This window comes from Piliocolobus tephrosceles, chromosome 7 (genome assembly GCF_002776525.5).
Source record: "Piliocolobus tephrosceles isolate RC106 chromosome 7, ASM277652v3, whole genome shotgun sequence".
In the NCBI taxonomy this organism is placed as follows: domain Eukaryota; kingdom Metazoa; phylum Chordata; class Mammalia; order Primates; family Cercopithecidae; genus Piliocolobus; species Piliocolobus tephrosceles.
The window spans coordinates 133,559,181-133,581,804 of record NC_045440.1 but is presented as its reverse complement, the minus strand read 5'-3'; the positions used below and the strand labels follow the sequence as shown (position 1 = coordinate 133,581,804).

The 22,624-nt window shown below is 46.4% G+C and overlaps 1 protein-coding gene across 12 annotated transcripts in view; it reads left to right on the top strand.

Annotated features, from left to right (window-relative positions):
* Nucleotides 1-22,624, top strand: part of CYRIB (CYFIP related Rac1 interactor B) — a 180,827-nt gene that overhangs the window by 29,390 nt on the left and 128,813 nt on the right. For all 12 annotated transcript variants that reach the window (XM_023223937.2, XM_023223946.2, XM_023223889.2 and 9 more), the window contains exon 2: nucleotides 20,367-20,419. The gene's annotated coding sequence lies outside the window, so the exon portion shown is untranslated. The remainder of the gene's footprint in view (nucleotides 1-20,366; nucleotides 20,420-22,624) is intronic.

Genomic DNA, 22,624 nt, shown 5'->3' with positions numbered 1-22,624 from the left:
GTGCGTATCACCACACCTGGCTAATTTTTGTATTTTCAGTAGAGACAGGGTTTCACTATGTTTGCCAAGCTGGTCTCAAACTCCTGACCTCAGGTGATCCGCCCACCTTGGACTCCCAAAGTGCTGGGATTACAGGTGTAAGCCACCACGCCCGGAGAGGAAGATGTTAAGGTCCGTAATGAACAAGATGATTGAGAGGGTGCCTGCACCCACGGTTACCGTGCTGACCCCAGCCTTGCCCATCCACAGTAAGCCCTACCTTTGTTTTGTAGAATTTAAAGGTAGCCAGGAAACGCTGTGTTACCAGAGAGGAAAGGTTGCTCTTCCTTCTTGCTGTGTATTCCTTTCGGCCCTGGCTGCCAGGAAGCTCAGAGCCGAATTTGCGCTTGGTCACAGCAGCTATCACCAGCCTGCAGGTTCAGGCCATTTGCTTTGTCAGAGTTCCCACTGTCATATTTTCTTCTGTTTGTAATCCTCGCGGGTTCTTTTCTTGTTGTAAGCGATCTCAACTGTCTCTTGGAAAGAGGCAAGGTATAATGAACACATACATGATAAAGAAAGGTGGAGATACGAACAATGGGTGATCAGGACTCCGGAGCTCTGCTCTCTTCCAAAAGTATTGGTCTGAGTTAAATGATTCTCTGGAAAGACTGGCTGATCTTGGAGATTAAGGATTTTAGGCTCTTGGAAAACAAGTCCTGTGTGTCCTTCATCTCAGGGTAGTGTTCGTTAAAGAGCGATGAAAAACAGTGAACTAATAATGATGGCTGAAACCATGTTATCTTTCTGAGCGCTGTTCTGAGAGGGGGTGGCAGTAGGGTCATTTCTTGCTCTGACAAGTGGGCAGGGTCCTGAGGGGACATTTTCCCCACTTCCAATTCATTTTCAGATTGTATCAGATTTTTAAAAAATGTTTTTGTTTTATGTTATGTTATGTTATGTTATGTTATGTTATGTTATGTTATGTTATTTTTTGAGGCAGGGTCTTACTCTGTTGCCCAGGCTGGAGTGCCTTGACTGTCTGAACTCAAGCAATCCTCCCACTTCAGCCTTCTGAGTAGCTGGGACCACAGGCATGCATCACCACACCTATCCAATTTTTCTATTATTTGTAGATACAGAGTCTCACTATTTTGCCCAGGCTGGTCTTCAACTCCTTGCCTCATGCACTGTGCGTGCCTCAGCCTGGCCTCCCAAAGTGCTGAGATTACAGGCGTGAACCACCATGCCCGGCCTAAAAATTATTATTCGGATCATACCATCTCTCTGCTTAAAACCTTCCTTAATAGCTTCCTGATGTCTTTTTTTTTTTTTTTTTTTTTTTGAGACAGGGTCTCACTCTGTTGCCCAGGCTGGAGTGCAGTAGTGCAATCTCAGCTCAGTGCAGCCTCCGCCTCCCAGGTTCAAGTGATTCTCCGACCTTAGCCTCCCAAGTAGCTGGGACTAAAGGTGCGTGCCACCACACCCAGCTAATTTTTGTAGTTTTTGGTAGAGACAAGGTTTCACCATGTTGTCTAGGTTGGTCTCGAACTCCTGGCCTCAAGTGATCTGCCCACCTCGGCCTCCCAAAGTGCTGGGATTACAGGCATGAGCCACTGTGCCTGGCCAGAAATTTATTTCTTACAGTTCTGGAGGCTGAGAAGTCCCAGGTGGAGGGGCTGCGTCTGCTGAGTCTTTTTGCTCACCAGAGTGAGGATTCTCTGCAGAGTCCCGAGGCTGTGCAGGGCATCACATGATGAGGGGGCTAAGCCTGCTCACATTGGTAACTCAGGTCTCTCTTTTTCTTCTTATACAGTCACCAGTTCCCCTCCCATGATAACCCATTAATCCATTAACTCACCAACCCATAACCCATGCGTGGATTAATCCATGCATGGATTAATCCATTCATGAGGGCAGAGTCCTCATAGTCTGATCACCTCATAAAAGCCCTGCCTCTCAATACAGCCACACTGGGGATTGAATTTCAACATGAGTTTTGGAGAGGACTTTCAAATGTCCATTCTATTCAGCCAGTATTTATTGAGCACATACTTAGTACCAGGCAGGCACTGTGTTAGGGCCTAGGGATATAATGGAGAACAAAAGACGCAGTATTTGCCCTCCTGGAATTTTCATTTCAACTCCTCAGCCTGTTGTACCTTTTTTTATTTTTATAAATTAAAAAAATTAGCCATTACACGTGGCTGATTTCCTTTTTATTTTTTTTAGAGACAGGGTCTCACTATGTTGCCCAGGCTTGGTGTGAACTCATAGCCTCAAGCAGTCCTCCCACCTCAGCCTCCCAAGATGCTAGGATTATAGTTGTGAGCTACTGTGCCCAGCCAAGACATGGTTTAAAGGTACAACAAGGCCGGGCACGGTGTCTCACACCTGTAATCCTAGCACTTTGGGGGGCCAAGGCGGGCAGATCACTTGAGATCAGGAGTTCAAGACCAGCCTGGCCAACATGGCGAAACCCCATCTCTACTAAAAATATAAAAAATTAGCTAGGTGCAGTGGTGGCCGCCTGTAATCCCAGCTACTCGGGAGGCTGAGGCAGGAGAATTGCTTGAGTCCCCATCTCTACTAAAAGTACAAAAAATTAGCCAGGTGCAGTGGCAGGCGCCTGTAATCCCAGCTACTTGGGAGGCTGAGACAGGAGGATCGTTTGAGCCTCGGAGGTCAAGGCTGCAGGAGGCCATGATCCTGCCACTACACTGTAGCCTGACAGAGTGTAACCCTGTCTTGGGGAATTTAAAAAAAAAAATATATATACACACACACACACACACACACACACACACACACACACGCATGCATGGACACACACATACACTGTATTGTTCTTTACCTATTCATTTGCTCAGCAGCATGAAATATTATACATATTATGTATATACCCGTCATTTACTGAACACCTATTATGTGTTATAGATAAAACATACTTTATCTAGATATATAGAGCATGCATATACATGTATGTGTCATGACTACATAAAACAAGCATTTATCGAATGCCAACAATATGCTACAAATAAACAAGTTTGTATGTATAAAACATGCATATACAGTAACATATATGTATATTCACGTGTTTATGGAGCACCTACTTGGTGCCCACACCGTGCTGGGCACCAGGGAGAGCACAGCCTAGTAGAAGAGATGGAGAAGAAAACTGTGCCTTCATAGACGGGGAAGTGCCCTAAAACTGAGGACGACTTGGAGAGGTGGCCCTCTTACTGCCTCGGAAAGTCAACGATATGAAATAAGAAAGGGCATCAGGCCTGCGAGGTCCTGAACACGTCCTGAGGCTGGGGTGGGAGTGAGTTCTGGTTGCGCTGCTCTGCTGCCTTGATGAGGACCCTCTCTGGCCATGCACCTGCTACCTACACCACGGTCCCTGCAGAGGGAACGACTCAGAGTGCCCCTTACGTGCTGACTTAGGTGCTTGCCAAAATCAGAGATTGTCTGAGGAGTAACTTAATTTGAGTTCCTTCAAAATAATCAGTGAGATAGAAACTTGAGAAGAGCCTTGGTAGGCTTTGGGAAGTAGAGACCGCCTTTCACTGCTCAGTGGGCAGCTGCTATCTGTGCTGCTGGTGTTGGCAATGTTTACGGGTAGGAGAGAGGGTGAGAGACCACAGGAGGTCTAAGGCCTGGAAGGCTCCAGTCGTCCTGCCAGTAAACAGAGACCCCATTTTCCAGAGACGCACTGAGAGGTGGTGCCAAGAGCAGAAAACACATATGCTTCTCTGTGGCTTCCAGTCTTAAGTGAGTGTGTGATGAGTGTTATGATAACGAAAAGTGAAAATGAAGATGCCGTTATTAATACATGTTGGGGGGAAAAGACAGAACCTGGTGTTTGTCCTGGCAGGTCAGCCTCCTAGCTGTGTGATGCTGGGCTGTGATTTCACTTCTTGAAATTTCAGTTTCCACTTCTGTAAAATGGGCAGGTTGTACTAGAAGATCTCCAGAGTCTATTTTGAAACGAACTCTCCCAACGTTGCAATGATAAGTGCTCTCAGTTCATGTGCAGTGTTGAGAGTTTTCTTCGTAGACTTTTTCTTTGGGCTCTTGCTGAAATGTACACATCTGGCTGCTTTTCAATTAAATCGAGGAAAAAAACCCTCATCCACCATAATTTACATAATAAAGACGTATTGAACTCAGCCTGTTTCTGTCCCAGTGTGGGTGTTAGACAGCTTGCGGGGTTATGGGCCTTGGTAATCATGGAGGGGAAGAAGCTGTGTTTATGAGGTCCTTTCAATATTTATCCAACGCCCACAGAGAGCGGAGGCCTTGACCTCAGTGGACTGGATGTGGGTTAGAGAACATGAGGGGTTACCCTCATCCTCAGAGAGCTTATGGTATAAAGTGGGCTTGCTAAGACTCTTAAATATTTGGAAACACTGTTCCTGTCAGGTGACATGTGCAAATGCCTGGAGATGGGAAGGATCTCAGGATAGTCAAAGAACATTCACAGGTCCACGTGGCTGAATTAGAGGGTTCCTGAGTGTAAGATTCTCCTGGGGCCTGAAAACTTAAGGAGATGAATAACTCCTTCCTTCTCAGGCCCAGTCCCTGGTTGCAAGGCCACTTGGGTCAGCAGCGTGCGTCAGCAAGATAGCAGAATCAGGAAGAGAGCCAGCTGGAAGACGCCTACCCTGGCCGGAAGACGCCTACCCTGGCCGGAAGACAGGTACGCCTGAAGATCAAGAAAGAGGCCATCCGGGTACAACGTAGCAGTTACATCCGACTAGGAGACTCCCTGTTACAGGAGACTGTGAAACCTTTGCTCCGTCCTCACTTGGGGCCGACGCCATTTTAGGCCTCAGCCCGCCTGCACCCAGGCGCTCATTAAAACAGCATGTTGCTGCACACTGCCTCGTGTTGTCTGTTGGTGCACTCTCCGGGTCCCAGCCAATACAAAAACCTTACATGGAAGACATCAGGGTCAGGTGATGGTGGCTTTGTAAGCTGTGTTAAAGGGACTTGCGTCCCAATCTGTAGGCGGTGGGAGCCAGTGGAGGATTTGTGTGCTAGAAATGGTGGGGCCGGGCATGATGGCTCACGCCTGTAATCCCAGCACTTTGGGAAGCAGAGGCAGGCAGATCACTTGAGGCCAAGAGTTCAAGACCAGCCTGGCCAACATGGTGAAACCCCATCTCTACTCAAAATACAAAAATTAGCTGGGCAAGGTGATGCCTGCCTGTGGAATCCCAGCTAGTCAGGAGGCTGAGGCAGAAGAATCACTTGAACCTAGGAGGTGGAGGTTGCAGTGAGCCAAGATCGTGCCACTGCACTCCAGCCTGGGCGACAGAGCAAGACTCGGTCTCATAAAAAAGAAAAGAGCCAGGCACGGTGACTCACGCCTGTAATCCCGGCGGGCGGATCACGAGGTCAGGAGATTGAAACCATCCTGGCTAACACGGTGAAACCCTGTCTCTACTAAAAATACAAAAAAAAAAGAAAAAAAAAAATTAGCCAGGCATGGTGGCGGACGCCTGTAGTCCCAGCTACTAGGGAGGCCTGCGGCAGGAGAATGGCGTGAACCCAGCAGCCGGAGCTTGCAGTGAGCGGAGATCGCGCCATTGAACTTCAGCCTGGGCGACAGAGCGAGACTCCGTCTCAAAAAAAAAAAAGAAAGAAAAGGTGGGAGGTGGCAGATGAGAGACTGGAGTCTGGGGCCCACAATGAGAGAGGGATGTTGTGTTTGCACCAATGGAGGGCTTGGGGACTTAGCCCAGCCTCCCAGGTGCCATCAATAAGCCACAGTCAGACCTGAAATGGTAGCCAGAATAGGAAGTGGGACCTAGTAGCAACCAGCAGCCTCTCATTAACCCATAGAACATTGTGTCAGTCAGCGCTGTGTTGCAAGTGACAGTAACCAAACTCAAGCTAGCTTAAATCTAGAAAAGATCATTTATTGTGTCAAGTCACTACCCGGTTGGGCATGGCTGATCCAATCAGGTTTATAGGCTTTGGAAAGTGTACAAATATTTGATTTTAATTAAGGAAGTCTGGAATGGGGAATAGAAAAAGGTTACTTCTCGTTTACTATTTCTGGGGGGTGGGGGAGGATGTGGTACCTCCAGCCACATGGTGGGTCACCATTGTCTCCAGGGTGGGCCAGGCACCCAAGAGGAATGGCGAGCGAGAGGCAGTGGGTCACCGGCTCAGGGAGCCCGGGGGATTTTAAGAGGATGAATAAGGCAAGAGGGTGAGCAGTGTGGAGCTTTCCCCGGCCAGGACGGAGCATAGAGAGGTCATGAGAAAGACCTGCCTCCTGGATAGTGGCACCTACTGCCTGTTAGTACTTGCTGCCAGCCGCTGTGGTGCCCATCCCATCCGCTGGATGATCTCACCTAATCCTCACCACAACCCTTAGTGGTAAATATTATCAGTCCCACTTTACAGCAGAGGAAACTGAGCTCAGAGAGGTTAAGAAACTTGTCCCAGATCACCCAGCTACTGAGTGGCAACCCGGTGTGTCAGGCTTCAAAGCTGTGCTAAAAACCACCACTCTGGAGTGCTTGGAGGGCATTCGTAGAGGACCCAGGACTATTTTGAGGAGGGCAGGTGGGGTCCCATGAATTAAAGCCCTAGCGTGTGCAATGAATGAAGTGTTACCCTGAGTGGTGGAGCCTGCCTGTTTTCTGTAAGAGGGAGGAAAAAAGGTGTTGGGGGAGGGCAGGGCAGTGGCCGCATCCTGGGGTACAGGGAGGAGAATGAGCCCTGGAGCCCAGTGTTCCCATGCCAGCCCTGCCCCCAGCATCATGTGGCCTTGGGTGACTCATCCCATCTCTCTGAGCCGGCTTCCTTCCCAGTGAGATGAGGGTAGCAACCGCAGTAACAGCACTGACTGTGGGCTTCCTAAGTGCCAGGTGCATGGATTAGGCCTCCCGCGCTTGGATGCTCAGTGGATGGGGAAGAGGGCCTCCCTGCCAGCCCTGATGGGGAGACACTGGGTGGGGAGGTCCTGGGCAATTGGAAAGTGCTCAGCCATCTGCAAGGAGAGGGAAGCAGCTCCTGTCCCATGTCTGGCTTCAGGCCCCTGCAGCCCTCTGACTGTTGTCCCTGCAGCCAGAGACAGGCAGGGGACTTTTAAGGATAGGACTTCTTGCCACAGCCCTAAAGAGTGCTTCTCTCTGCTGGTGGGCGGTGCTCCCCGCCTTGGCGGCTCAGCAGGATCACCTCCTCAGGCATTCAGAGGAAAAATACAGAGGCCCCAGCTGTGCAGCACCATCACAGGGAGCTGTCTGTAAACCCTGATCTCCGATTCCGGGGAACAATATTTTTAAAAGCTCCCCGGTGATTCCAGTCAGAGGCTGGCTTCTCCTAGGACCTGCTGCGGGTTCCTGCCAGTCGGATGTATTCATTAGGGCCTGGGAGGGGCCCCGGAGAAAATCGGCTTTATGGGACAGCGCTTCGGCCTCTTGCGCCCAGTCCCGCACCCGGCGGGAGAGAGAGGGCTGCGTCCTCTGCGGGCCTCGGCGGAGCCCGGCGATGCGCAGGACTTGCTCCCGGGCGGAGCATCCCCGCGTCCCCAGCGTCCCCAGCGTCCCCGCATCCCCGTGGCTGGTGCAGAGCGCACGTGAGCGCTGCCTCCTCCCTGCTCTGGGACTGGCCCGGATCCCTCCCTCCCTGCCCTGCATCCCTTCCTGCCGGTGGGGCTGTGTGCGGCCATGCTCAGGGTGACCTGGCACAGTAACTCCCACCCAGTGCCTGCTGCCCAATTTAAAATTTTTGTTGTTGTTGTTAATTTAGCAGCGTATTTTTTTTTATTTATATATTTTTGAACAGAGACAGGATCTTGCTGTGTTGCCCAGGATGGTCTTGAGCTCCTGGGCTCAAACGATCCTCTCTCCTCTGCCTCCCAAAATGCTGGGATTACAGGCATGAGCCACTTCCAAGGGCTTTTTTTTTTTTTTTTTTTTTTTTTGCTCCCCTCAGGTATAATTGGTATAGAAAAAAATTGCACATATTTAATGTATACATTTTGGAGAGTTGGACATGCATGTTTGTACCTAGACTGTGGTGACTGCGGTACTTTCTGAAGTGGCTTGGTGACAGCCAACTGCAGGCCTGGGGACAGAAATTAAGATGTGGTGAGCCCAGCTGGACAGCCATGACAATTTAGAATGAGAATTTAAAACAGGCAAGGGTTTTAGAGATCTGCTGGAAATGATGTTCATGCATTTGCTTTTTTGGTTCAGAATCAGATTTTTCTCACATTTGTTACATGTATTTGGTTTGGTTGCTTCTAGAGAAATACTATTTCTTGACGTTCTGCTATTGGCCAGTCACTTCACTTTCCATACGTTGTTGCAAAGTAAGTTTGTGAGGATTACAGATGAAGAAACAAGATTCCTTAAGAAGTGCTGTGTTGGTAAATGAGTCAGGATTTGGATCAAGGTCTGTCTGGCTTTAAAGTTCATCCCTGTGTGCAGTTATAGCACACTAATTCCATAAATGGAAAACCAGAATGGAATTGTCCAACAGAGTAGCCACTAGCCACGTGGGGCTATTTATGTTTCGGTTAATTAAAATTAAATCAAATAAAAAATTCAGTTCCTCAGTTGTAGTAGCCAGAGTTCAAGTGCTCAGTAACCACATGTGGCCTGAGCTAAGGTATTGGACAGTGCAGATAGAAATCATCTTCATCGAGGCAGAAGGTTCTATTGGACAGGGCTGAGCTGAAGGGACCACATGGCACAGACAGGGCTCTGGGGCCTGGGCTGGGTGTTGGAGGATGGTTAGAGAAGGGGAAAGTGTGACCAGGCTGTCTGATTCTGTTAATGTCACTACCAGTGGCCAGCCATCTTGGTTGAGGGGTTTCCTAGGACTTGGGACTTGCATTGCTAAAGCTGGGAAAATTCCCTGGCCAATGGGGACAAGTTGGTCACTCTCTTCACTACACACAGTATCCATGTGGATGTCATTACTGCACTCAGTACCAGGACACAAAAAGGAATGCCCACTCGAGTTACTCTCAGTCCAGTGGGGAAGCTAGGTGAATATATGATGGCGTCCTTCACCTATAGCGTGAGGAGTGCTCTGAGAGAAGGGGACAGGGGTTGGGTGGACCAGCAGGGTCACCCATCTGGACAGCCGGCTCCCTGAACTGAGACCCAAAGCCCGGGAAGCAGTTCACCAGGTGAAGGGCTTTGGAAATGGGGGGAAGCTAAGTCAGGAAGCTTGGTCCTGGTCCTGCTCTGCTGTGATCCTACTCTCAGGCCCCAGGCATGTTCTTTTCTTGCAGACTTTAGATTCCCTATAAAATCAGGGAGTTGGACCAGATACCCAGAAATAGTATCCTGTATCTCTGCAAATGTCAATTTCCAAGTAAATAGTGACATACCTTTAAAAGTATCCTTACACTGAGGAAGTATTTGATAATTAGTTCTCCATTGTTTCAGAAACACCATTTTTATCTTGCTCATCTATTAGTGAGCTCCTCTCCATGTCTCCACTTTAAAAAAGATGGGGCTGGGGCCAGGCACAGTGGCTCACACCTGTAATCCCAGCGCTTTGGGCAGCTGAGGTTGGCAGATCTTTTGAGTCTAGGAGTTCAATACCAGCCTGGCCAACATGGCAAAACCCCATCTTTACCAACCAAACAACCAACCAACAAACAAAAATTAGCAGGGCATGGTGGCATGTGCCTATAGTTCCAGCCATTCTGAAGGCTGAGGTGGGAGGACGGCCTGAGCCCAGGAGGTGGAGGTTGCAGCGAGCTGAGATTGCACCACTGCACTCCAGCCGGAGCAACAGAGCCAGACCCTGTCTTGAAAAAAAAAGGTGGGGGGCAGGGAGCTAACTCTGCCTCTCAGTTTAACTGAGATAGTATTGGGATCTGGTTTTTCAGTACACAATAATTCGTTTCCTTCCTCCCCTATCTCCTTCCCATCTTCATATTGTGTTGTTTTGTTGTTTGTCTTGTGAGTGTGTGTGTGTGTGTGTTTGAGATAGTGTCTCATTCTGTTACACAGGCTAGAGTGCAGTTGTGCCACCTCTGCTCACTGCAGCCTCCACCCCTCAGGTTCAAGAGATCCTCCCACCTCAGCCTCCTGAGTAGCTGGAACCACAGGTGTGCACCACCACGACCAGCTAATTTTTTTTGGATTTTTGGTGGAGATGGGATTTCACTATGTTGCCCAGGCTGGTCTTGAACTCCTGAGCTCAACTGATCCGTTTGCCTTGGCCTCCCAAAGTGCAGGGATGACAGGTGTGAGCCACTGTGCCTGACCTCACATTAGTTTTTTTTTTTTTTTTTTTTAAGACAGAGTCTCACTCTCTGGCCCAGGCTGGAGTGCAGTGGCGCAATCTTGGCTTACTGCCTTACAACCTCTGCCTTCCAGGTTCAAGCGATTCTCCTGCCTCAGCCTCCCGAGTACCTGGGATTATATACCGGCTATGAGCCACGGCTCCCAGCGCATATCGTTTATTAAATCAATAGTGTGCTGAACTGGGCTTCTTGAAAAACAAGACTACATATTAAAGTACACAGTAATAATTAATGTTATTGGTTTAAACAGATGATTGGTTTAAAGCATCAAAAAACTTCTTTTGAACATTTATCAACATGTTAAGCACCATACTATGTAATTGTCCTCCCCCACCCCAAAAATCAGATTTATCACTTGGACATAGAGGTGCAAGTACTTCAGCGGTTTTTTTTTTTTTTTTTGAGATGTTGTCTTGCCCTGTCGCCCGGGCTGGAGTGCAGTGGTGCAATCTTGGCTCACTGCAACCTCCTTCCCTGGCCCATTGAAAACAATTTTAACTATGTAAGCAATAGATCATGATACTGTGGAAAAATGAAGATGTGTATCTTAAGCTGTGATCAGCCTATGCCAGGAGAATGGTAGGCAAAATGTAGAAACTGTGTTTTTATTTTTATCATGCATCAGAATTTGTTCTGAAAAATGGTTCATGTTTCCAGGAGAGAATGAGTTTAAAGGGAAATGATTATTTTCTTTTCTTTTCTTTTCTTTTATTTTTTGAGACAGAGTCTTGCTCTTGTCACCCAGGTTGGAGTGCAATGGCGTGATCTTGGCTCACTGCAACCTCCGCGTCTTGGCTTCAAGCAATTCTCCTGCCTCAACCTCCCGAATAGCTGGGATTACAGGCGCCTGCCACCATGCCAGGCCAAGTTTTTTTTTTTGTATTATTAGTAGATACTGGGTGTCACCATGTTGGCCAGGCTGGTTTCAAACTCCTGACTTCAGGTGATCTGCCTGCCTTGGCCTCCCAAAGTGCTGGGATTACAGGCTTGTACCACCATGGCCAGCTGGGAAATGATAATTAATAGACCCTCCTGCTGTTTATTATCTTTGAAAGAGAATGGCCCAGTATTATAGCAGTATCTCCCCAGATCTTGGGCTCCAGTTCTGGGCGAAAGGTATACTCTGGGTGCTGTTCTCTCTTATCCTTCCAAAAGAAGTTTCCAGCTAATAGTGGTTCAACCTAAAAGGTTATAGTCTCAGAGAAGACAGCTTGTGAATAAAAGAAGCTCTAGTAGGCTTTATTCCTTATGTTAGCATAGCAAAATGTTTGAAATTAATCTCTGCTACTATTGACAGAAAATCCAAGCCAGAGAATGTTTATCAACTTGTGGTGGAACCAAGAATCAGTTGTTATTTCCAAAGCATCTCAAAACGTGTATGGGATTTGCATCTTGGTAGTAAACATGCATTGAAAATCAGAAGTACTTTGTGTTTTCCTGGTATTAGGATTGTAAAACATTGATATTTATTTATTTATTTATTTATTTATTTATTTATTTATTTATTTATTTATTTTGAGACAGAGTCTCGCTCTGTCACCTAGGCTGGAGTGCAGTGGCATGATCTCCGCTTGCTGCAGCCTCTGCCTCCCGGGTTCAAGTGATTCTGCTGCCTCAGCCTCCTGAGTAGCTGGGATTACAGGTGCACACCACTACACCCAGCTAATTTTTTTTGGTATTTTTAGTATGAGATGCGGTTTGACTATGTTGGCCAGGTTTGGTCTCGAACTCCTAGCCTCAAGTGGTCTGCCTGCCTCGGCCTCCCAAAGTGCTTGGATTACAGATGTGAGCCACTGCACCCGGCCAACATTGATATATTTTTAAAAAGGTGTGTGTGTGTGTGTGCACGCACTTAGCTGATCAGCACTAGTTATGAATAGGAAATTCAACACCTGTGAATGTGTTTCAAAGGACACCCCCTAACCCCAATGTATTAGCATCTTTTCTGAACTGCATAGTTGGGAAATAATAATAATAACACACATTGACAGAGCAATAGAGAACCTGGCTAATATAAAAGGACGTGTTCTGAATGGATCGAGGGATACTTTAGAAAACTCTAGCACAGGGGAGGATTCCTCCAAATGCATTCATTTTCAAGGTGCATCTTTTGTTCTGTATGATCCTGGAACATGCCTGGGGAGATGGTGCCCACGGTGCGAGGCTCGGGTCTCTAGGGATTCTCTCTAAATCTGTTCCCGTGGAGGTTTCAGACTTTGCGGTTTTTCCAACAAGTTCAAATCAACCAAGACAAATTGGAATCACTTGTGAAGCCTGCCCCACAGCCATCTCACAGTAGTCATTTAGTGCTTGATTGACCGAATATTAAATGAAAACATAAGAAAGTTTTATTATTCAGGTGATCTGATTGTCTAGCTATATAACACGCTATAGACAATTCGATTAAGAGGATCAAAACTACAATTAGACTGGGCATGGTGGCCCACTGTGGCTTTGGGAAGCCTAGATGGGAGGATTGTTAAGGCCAGGAGTTCAAGATTGACCTGGGCACAATGCAAGACCTCGTCTCTACATAAAATAAAAAAAATTAGGCATGGTGGCACACACCTGTACGACTGAGTAGTACCCCAGCTACTTGGGAGCTTAAGGCAGAAGGATCGGTTGAGCCCCGGGCCACAGTGAGATATGATGGTGCCACTGCACTCCAGCCTAGGTGACAGAGCAAGATTCTATTAAAAATAAATATATCGGCCGGGCGTGGTGGCTCAAGCCTGTAATCCCAGCATTTTGGGAGGCCGAGACGGGCGGATCACGAGGTCAGGAGATCGAGACCATCCTGGCTAACACTGTGAAACCCCGTCTCTACTAAAAAAAAAAATACAAAAACTAGCTGGGCGAGGTGGCGGGCGCCTGTAGTCCCAGCTACTCGGGAGGCTGAGGCAGGAGAATGGCGTAAACCCGGGAGGCGGAGCTTGCAGTGAGCTGAGATCCGGTCACTGCACTCCAGCCCGGGCGACAGAGCAAGACTCCGTCTCCAAAAAATAAAAAATAAAAATAAATAAATAAATAAATATATCAATAAAATTAATACTGCTACTGCTAAAACAAGATGTCTACCCTCAAGGTGCTTATGATCTCATTGAAAGAGTGAGGACAAATATTAGGTGATAATACCAAATGGTATAGGATGGGAGTTGGCCCGTGTGTGATCATTTTGTACCTTATTATTGACATTTACATACAGAGATGTGCACATCATTATTATTTTTGGCTGGGTGTCGAGTCCAGTTGATTTAAAACATGAAATGGCAGACTTTGGGAACTGGATGGCCTTAGGGAGTGAAGCATAGCAGAGTTCATGTATGAGCCATACAGAGGTCTCCTGTGAATCTTGAGCTGAACATGGCCTAACTGCCCACATACCTGTTAGATGCCTTCTCTGTCTGGCACAATACAAGAAAAGATGACTGGGGCAGTTTGTGTCAGCAAGGCAAGACATTTGGAAATGGCCTTCATAAAACCTCTTTGTTCTGGCCGGGCACGGTGGTTCACGCCTGTAATCCTAGCACTTTGGGAGGCCGAGGCGGGTGGATCACTTGAGGTCAGGTGTTCCAGACCAGCCTGGCCAAGATGGTGAAACCCCATCTCCACTAAAAATACAAAAATTAGCTGCGCATGGTGGCACATGCCTGTAATCCCAGCTACTTGGGAGGCTGAGGCAGGAGGATCACTTGAACCCAGGAGGCGGAGGTTGCAGTGAGCAGAGATCATGCCACTGCACTCCAGCCTGGGCGACAGAGCCAGACTCTGTCTCAAAAACAAAACAAAACAAAACAAAACAAAAAACATACACACACAAACTGTTTGTCTGATTCAGAAATCCTATTTCTTTTTTTCAAACAAATGTTTGGCTTCTCAGAACTGAGGGGTAATGTAAACATTAAGAATCACCTTCCAGGCCGGGCGCAGTGGCTCAAGCCTGTAATCCCAGCACTTTGGGAGGCCGAGACGGGTGGATCACAAGGTCAGGAGATCGAGACCATCCTGGCGAACACGGTGAAACCCCGTCTCTACTAAAAAAAAGTACGAAAAACTAGCCGGGCGAGGTGGCGGGCGTCTGTAGTCCCAGCTACTCGGGAGGCTGAGGTAGGAGAATGGCGTAAACCCGGGAGGCGAAGCTTGCAGTGAGCTGAGATCCGGCCAATGCACTCCAGCCTGGGCGACAGAGCGAGACTCCGTCTCAAAAAGAATCACCTTCCAAATTCACAGAGAGGCAGCTGTAGGGAGAAGTTGGAAGGAAAAACCACTTATAACTAATTGCAGTATTAGCCTCTCCAGGTAACTATGGAAACAGCTGAGCAGGGCCCCCTTGAATGGGGAGATAAGTTTACCTGTGTAATGACTGCATTTAGTTTTTTCCCAGAAAATTATAAAAAAGAATTGCTTTGCTTAAAGATCTGTTTTCATAAGTTTATTAAACATTGCCCTAATTTTTTACATTATTGCTAACTGGTCCTAATAATGTGAAATAAATTTCAGTCTAGTTTAGAAAGACGGTCATGAATTCTGAATTAAAATAATTCTGAATATCCATTATTATAAATAAATATAAATATTATTATTATTATAAATAGCAAATGTTTGTTGCATATTTATTCCCCCACTGTACTGGGGGAAGGTTTTATTAAATAAAGTGATAAATGGTTGTTAGAAATATTACAGAGCTCTTGTAATTGAACAGGATTATAGGTATAAGTTTATAATTTTATTAACAGGGATAGAATGAATCATGGTAAAGGAAAAAACAAGTGATAAACAAGCCAATAAAATAACAAGGTGAATCCACTGAGGGGAGGGAGTAATTATTTAAATTTTTTTTTGTTTAATTAACATTTATTGTCTTCTGGGTAACAGGCACTGTTAGGGACTTTTACATCTGCTATTTTATTTAATTACAAGAGTTATTCATTTCCAGAGAAGATTTCCCATGGGTTTCCTTTGACTAATGAGTTATCTTAGCCTGGTGCGTCTCAGTCCCAGCTGCACATGAATATCACCTGGGGAGCTTTGGTGCACTATGGCACTGGGGTGTATCCCCAGAGAGTCTGTTTAATTATGCAGGGTGGGGACCCTGCTGCAGTATTTTTAAACTCTGGCCAAACCAGAGATGTCATTTCACCTGCAGGAAAAATACAGCAGTAAGCAACTGCTGCAAACTTCGGCAGTAGAGCATGCTGTGCCAGGTGGAATAAGCAAAACACCTGTTTTCCTTTGTTTCCTATTAAGTGGGATGTGGAAAGTGTCAGAATAATTATGGAATGAAGCAGGCTAGAAAATGTAGCTTTAAAAGGCTCAAGCTCAGAATTTCCAGGTGCTCTTAATTTGTAGCCTAGGTGTTGCTCTGTGGCGTTTATCAGAAACATGGTGCCAATGACTTACATAATAAAAGTTTTTGTCTTTTTTATTTTTTAAGATAAAGGAAACTATTTAACAATGTTTTTATACTAAAGGTAAGGTGTTTTAATGAAATACATACATATGTCCAGAGTACAGAACTGTGGATAAAAAAGTTTAGGAGGACACAGAATTGTAAGGAATTCTTTCTTTTGGTGGACGGATTATGGGTAGAAGTGTCTTCCTTAAAAATCATCTGTTCCGGGTACGGTGGCTCACGCCTGTAATCCCAGCACTTTGGGAGGCCGAGGTGGGAGGATCGCTTGAGGTTACGAGTTTGAGACCAGCCTGGCCAATATGGTGAAACCCTGTCTCTACTAAAAACACAAAAATTAGCCGGGCATGCTGGCAGGTGCCTGTAGTCCCAGCTACTTGGGAGGCTGAGACAGAAGAATCTCTCGAACTCGGGAGGCAGAGGTTGCAGTGAGCTGAGATCACACCACTGCACTCCAGCCTGGGTGACAGAGCGAGATTCTGTCTCAAAGAAAAAAAAAAAAAAAAGAAATTAGCTGGGTATGGTGGTGCGTGCCTGTGGTCACAGCTACTTGGGGGACTGAGGCAGGAGGAGCACTTTGAGCCCAGGAGGTTGAGGCTACAGTAAGCCATGTTTGAGCCACTGTACTCCAGCCTGGGCAACAAAGTGAGACCCTGTTTCAAGTTCTAGTAAAGTTGTTTAATAGCAAAACATTTTTAAGTAGCAAAACATTTTTAAAAACCAGGAAGGAACTAAGTGGTTTGGGAGGCTCAATTGTTTAAAAAATTGGTATAGCCTTAGATCACATAATAGAGAATTAACTTTAAAAATGATCCATAATCAAAAATATACCCAATCCCTAAAACAATTCCTGGTCACCTTTGTAAATAGATTTGCTTCAGTGGGAGCTTTTAGTGCTGCCTAGAGCATCCCAGGAGTCATGAAAGTGTGGTGACATTGGTCAGAGAAAGGAAAGCTTCCATTCGATTTGCCAACATTAAGCGTTTTCCTCTTAAAATAAGCAGCGTTTCTGGTAGGGGTGATAGATAGGCTTCCATTTTAAGCGATGTTTTGCTCCTTTAAAAAACTTTATATCACATTTTCTGAGAGACCTTGGGCAAGTCATATCATTCCTTTGGGCCTGAGGTTCTTTGTTGATAAAATGAGGGAATTAGACTAACATCGCTGTCGGTGTTCAGGTTGGGATTCACAGGGCAGTGTCTCCTAGAGAATGCTGGGGGAGGAGTGTTGGGTTGGCTTGATTCTGGGTCTCCTGCTTTGGCCTCAGACAAGCTGCCCTGTGGGTGGGCTCTGGGCAAGGTTCATTTGCAGGGAGGGGAATCAGTTTGGTTCCACCTGCATTTGGGGGATCTAGTAGACATCAGGCATAGTACCAGGTGCGGGGGACACTAGGGTGACCAAAACCTAGCATGAGCCCTCAGGTAGCTTAAAGCTTAAAGTCTCTTGGAGGAGATGGATAAAGACACAGAGAAATCCAGCATTTCTCAGCTAGGTCAGGGACTGGGTGGGAGAAAGGAGGGAGTTGGTTAGAAGGCTAGTTGGGTATAGGAGCCCTGGGTGTTTTTAAATTTTTATTTTTCTTTTCTTTTTTATTTATTTATTTTTTGAGATGGAGTCTTGCTCTGTCGCCCAGGCTGGAGTGCAGTGGCCGGATCTCAGCTCACTGCAAGCTCCGCCTCCCGGGCTTACACCATTCTCCTGCCTCAGCCTCCCGAGTAGCTGGGACTACAGGCGCCCACCACCGTGCCCGGCTAATTTTTTGTATTTTTTAGTAGAGACGGGGTTTCACCGTGTTAGCCAGGATGGTCTCGATCTCCTGACCTCGTGATCCGCCCGTCTCGGCCTCCCAAAGGGCTGGGATTACAGGCTTGAGCCACCGCGCCCGGCTTAAATTTTTATTTTTATAGAGACAGTTCCTCACTATGTTGCCCAGGCTGGATTTGAACTCCAAGGCTCAAGTGATCCTCCTTTCTCAGCCTCTAGAGTAGCTAGGACTATAGGCAAGTATTTTTCAAAGAACTAAATGACAAATAGAGGACAGCTCCCTTCCCTGAGTCACTATCTGGTTGGTCACTGCTGAGAGGAGAAGAAAGAGGAAGGAGCAGGAGCCCGCGTGAGGTGGTTGCGACTCCCCTTGTCCTCTGGAGCCGACTTCAGCATGCTAGTGAAAAGGCTGTTAGGGAAAGAGAGGACCTGGGCTCTCAGAAGATGATAGACTCTGCCTTGAGGGCTGGGAGGGACCTTGGGGGGCACCTAGCCCAGGTGGGTTACCGTGGCAAGCCCACCCCTGCATACCCAGGCCCATCCCTCTTCCACCTCCCATGCTTAACTGAATGGACCGCAGTCTAACCTGCTGGCCTTTGCATGTGCCGAGAGCTCTGCTTGGATCCCTTCCTGCCTCTGGCCAGTTCTAACTTAACTTTTACTTCTCAGCTTCAATGTCACCTCCTTGGGGAAGCCTTTCTTTGATTATCCATCATTTTCTATCCCCTGCTGAGTTAATTAAATACCCTTTTCAGGGATTGCCTCATCCCCTTTCCTTCAGAGCATTCATCTGCCTGGAATTGCTCCCTTAATCTTGGAGAGTTCCTCGGTGGCTGGGACGGTTTAATTCATGGAATTATTTCCATGGCCACAGTGCTTGGCACACAATAGGTGCTCAGTAGCTATTGAGTGAATGAGTGTCCTTACTTTATAACAGAAATTAAGTGACTCGCCCAAGTCAGACACTCCGAAAGACTGAGAAGGAATGAGACCCATGGTATGAGTCTGAAGAGGAGGCGAGATCTGGTTTCTAGAGCTGTAGTCAAGGCTTTCTGTCCATAGCTTGGAAACGAAAAGAAGCCACGCTTGTTTAGAGGCCCACGTTACTTCTGTCAGAGCCACACTCTATGCCCTGGGTGTGCTGGGTGTGTGTCTGAGAGATGTGGGTTGTGTGTGGGGTGTGTTCCTGGGACGTGTGTGGGGTGTGTGCATGGGATGTGTGTATGGTGTATGTGTGGTGTGTGTACATGGAATGAATGTGTGGTATGTGTGGAGTCTGTGTGTGTACATTTGAGGACATAGTTTGTGAGTATGCAGTATGCTTAGATGGTTCTTTTTTTTTGTTTTGTTTAGAGACAGGGTTGCTCTGTCACCCAGGCTGGAGCACAGTGCACATCATGGCTCACTGCAGCCTCGACCTCTTGGGCTCAGACGATCCTCCTGTCTCAGCCTGCCAAGTAGCTGGGACTACAGGCATGTGCCACCACGCCCAGCTAATTTTTAAATTGTTTGTAGAGACGAGAGCTCCCTAAATTACTGGGCTCAAGCGATCCTCCCACCTCAGCCTCCTAAAATGTTGAGATTACAGGCGAGCCACCATGCCTGGCCTAGATGGTTCTTAAATCCTCTCCTTGGCCACTGAGCAGTTCTGTGATTATTATTTAAAAGGGAATGTTAAACCATACTCATGCCATAACAAGGAGAACAACAGAAAGAAAACCTACACTGGCAAACAAAAAGAGAGTTGCAAAAGCAGCCGAAGTGGCTGAAATTATTAGCAGATAGGGTTCTCTCTGGACAATTAGACATGGCCCCTAAACCTTTTGTGAATAAAACAAGGCTGGTAAAGTGGCTTCCGGTAGTTTCAGCATCCAATGAAAAGCAAAGAGAAAACACTAAGACAGCTAAAGATTTAATCAGAAAAAAGGCCAGAGAAAAAGTCATCCTGTTTCTCTTCCATTCAATAGTAAGAGTGTCTAGACAGTGCAGACTTTGCTCTGATCTTCACACTAACTGCTGGCAAATGCATTAAAAAGGGATGTTAACTATGGTTTTACGAAAATTCTCTTTAATTCATCAGCTTTTGTTGCTGTAGGAGATTTTGGAGGGTGACAAGGCTGGCGTAATGTACCTGTTTGTGTTTCTTTCTCTGCAAAGTAGAAACCTGAAACAGGAAGTGATTCAAGGGACAGAATGACTAAAACCGTTTCAGACTCAAGTTGAACTGAGCGTTTCGCTGGGACCAAGACTTGCTGCTGCAGCCAAAGGTCCCAATATCCTTTATACTGAATCTCCATGGATAGCCCTGGCCCCACCATATGCGCTCCTAAGGACAACACAGTCCAGCCAAACTGTCCTTCAGTCATAGGAGTTTGGTTTAGGTCTTTGTTCTTTACTTACTATGCAACCTTCAGCAAATTATTCAACTTCTCTGAATCTTTGTTTATTTGTAATGCACCAGACTATTTTGAGCATTAAATGAGAAAACTGTTTGCAAAACAATTCAGTGATATAATGGACTGTACAAATGCGATCTGGGGCCGGGTGCGGTGGCTCATGCCTGTAATTCAGCACTTTGGGAGGCCGACACTGGCGGATCACTTGAGGTCAGGAGTTCGAGACCAGCCTGGCCAACATGATGAAATCCTGCCTCTACGAAAAATAAAAAAATTAGCCCAGCATGCTCACTTGAACCTGGGAGGCGGAGGTTGCAGTGAGCCGAGATCGTGCCACTGCGCTCCAGCCTGGGCGACAGAACAAGACTATGTCTTCCAAAAACAAACAAACAATCAAACAAACAAATGCTATTTGGAGTTGTGCCTCTACTATGGGGAAAAAAACAATAGCTAGGATTTACTGGGGGCTTTCTGTGTACTGAGGACTGTTGTAACTTGCTTAATTCTGGCTATAACTCTTTTACAGGAGAAGAAACTGAGGCCTGGAATTTGATTAACTCGTTCAAGATTACCCAGTTGGTAAGTAACAGAGCTGGAATTTGACCATGGCCTTCTGGCTCCAGAACCAGCACTCTTAACCACACTTCTATGAGGAAAAGTTAAAGTGGATGGGAATGGCTACAAGATGGATTTCAGTTCCGTAGAAATAAGAACCTCCTACCTCTGTTGAAATCAGAATACACATACATCCCTTCATTCATTCTATGAATATTCATTCACTCTATGAACCTACGAGGTTTTTAGGTCACATTATTAGTTTAAATAAGAACTATAGGCTAGGCGCAGTGGCTCACACCTGTAATCCTAACGCTTTGGGAGGCTAAGGTGGGTGGATCCCTTGAGGTCAGGATTTCAAGACCAGCCTGGCCAACATGGTGAAACCCTGTCTCTACTAAAAATATAAAATTTAGCCAGGCATGCTCGCTTGAACTCAGGAGGCGGAGGTTGCAATGAGCTGAGATTGTGTCACTGCACTCCAGCCTGGGCGACAGAGCAAGACTGTCTTTAAAAAAAAAAAAAAGAAAGAAATAAGAACAAAATTTTGGAGGGAAGGAGACATTTCCAGCCTACCATCATGAGTAATGACAATAATAACTAATACTTTTTGCATATTTACTATATGCAGACCCTGTGCTAAGAGCTTTTTAACTTGTTTAAGTTTCACAGAAGCTCCCACAAAGTTGCAGTTCAAAGAAGACAAGTAACTTGCCCAGGGTCACTCTGTTGGTAAGGGATAGAATTTGTATTCACATTCAAGCAGTCTAGATTGAAAGTCAGTGCTCTTGCTGGGTGCGGTGGCTCACACCTGTAATCCCAGCACTTTGGGAGGCCAAGTGGGGCAGATCATGAGGTCAGGAGATCCAGACCATCCTGGCTAACACAGTGAAACCCCTGTCTCTATTGAAAATACGAAAAATTAGCCAGGCATGGTGGCGGGTGCCCGTAGTCCCAGCTGCTTGGGAGGCTGAGGCAGGAGAATGGCGTGAGCCCGGGAGGTGGAGCTTGGAGTGAGCCGAGATCACGCCACTGCACTCCAGCCTGGGCAATAGAGCGAGACTCCGTCTCAAAAAAAAAAAAAAAAAAGAAAAGAAAATCAGTGCTCTTGACGGATGTGGTCTTGTCAACTGTCAACCCTATAAGGTCCTTCACGGAAAACCATTGACTCTTGGCTCCTGGGTGCCCTCTGTCTGTGACAGTGCACAGTGCATTTCCCTTTTCTGCTTCTTTTCTTCCCCAGTTTCCTAGACTCCCTACTACCCTCACTGGTGAGGCTTAACCATAGGATAGGGACCTGTGGCAAAATACTTACAGCCATCTCTACTTAGGCATGCTTTTAACTTTTATTTGAATCGGACTATCTTACTTGCTGTAAAATGCACAAATCTTAATCTTAATCGTACAGCTTGGTGAAATTTTAATATGTTACAACCATCTAACCATCACCCAAATCAGCATATACAATATTTCTAGAAAGTTCCCTCATGACCCTTTGCACTTAGTATTACACCAGAGATAAGCACTATTCTGACATCTGTCATCACAGATTCATGCTTCTACCTTAGCCATATCCAAATATACTTGCTCAACAAAAGCAAAAGGATAAAAACACCACTTTAAATAGTGTGGGTGATCCTATCATTTCATCCAGTGGGCGTCTCTCTTGGAGTGGGTGTGAATGGCAGACATGGATCGGCTGTTCCGTCTGTTGGTCTTTGTTCTCATGGCTTTTTAGGATGTGAGCATCTTGTGCCACCAAGTATGTTTCTCATATTTATGGATTTTAATTATCACACAACATGGCCGTAAATCTAAGCCAGTTATTACATATGGTGCTCAACCCTAAGAAACCAAATCCAGTGCTGAAGGAAAGACTGGCTGTGTTGGACTTTATGAAAGAAGGTTTGTTTGTCTCCAACCTGAGACCTTATTGTGGGATTTTTCAAGGGGAATTTTGACTTCTTTCAGTTTTCATGCTGGCTTTAGAAGCTAACCCTTGAGTAGATGCAATTTTAATGGGGGCAGAACTCAAGTGTGAATAAGTGGTTATATTAAATTTAGTGACCTGGAATACTTCTGGCAACGTGGTGGACTAAGCTGACTTGTCTGAGTCCTTCCTGCTATGAATGCAGAATTGATGGAAATGTAAGAATTTTATCTAGGGGAGCGCTGATGAAAGGGAAACCTGCGAATGTCACAAATGAGGATAGGCTGGCCGCGGTGGCT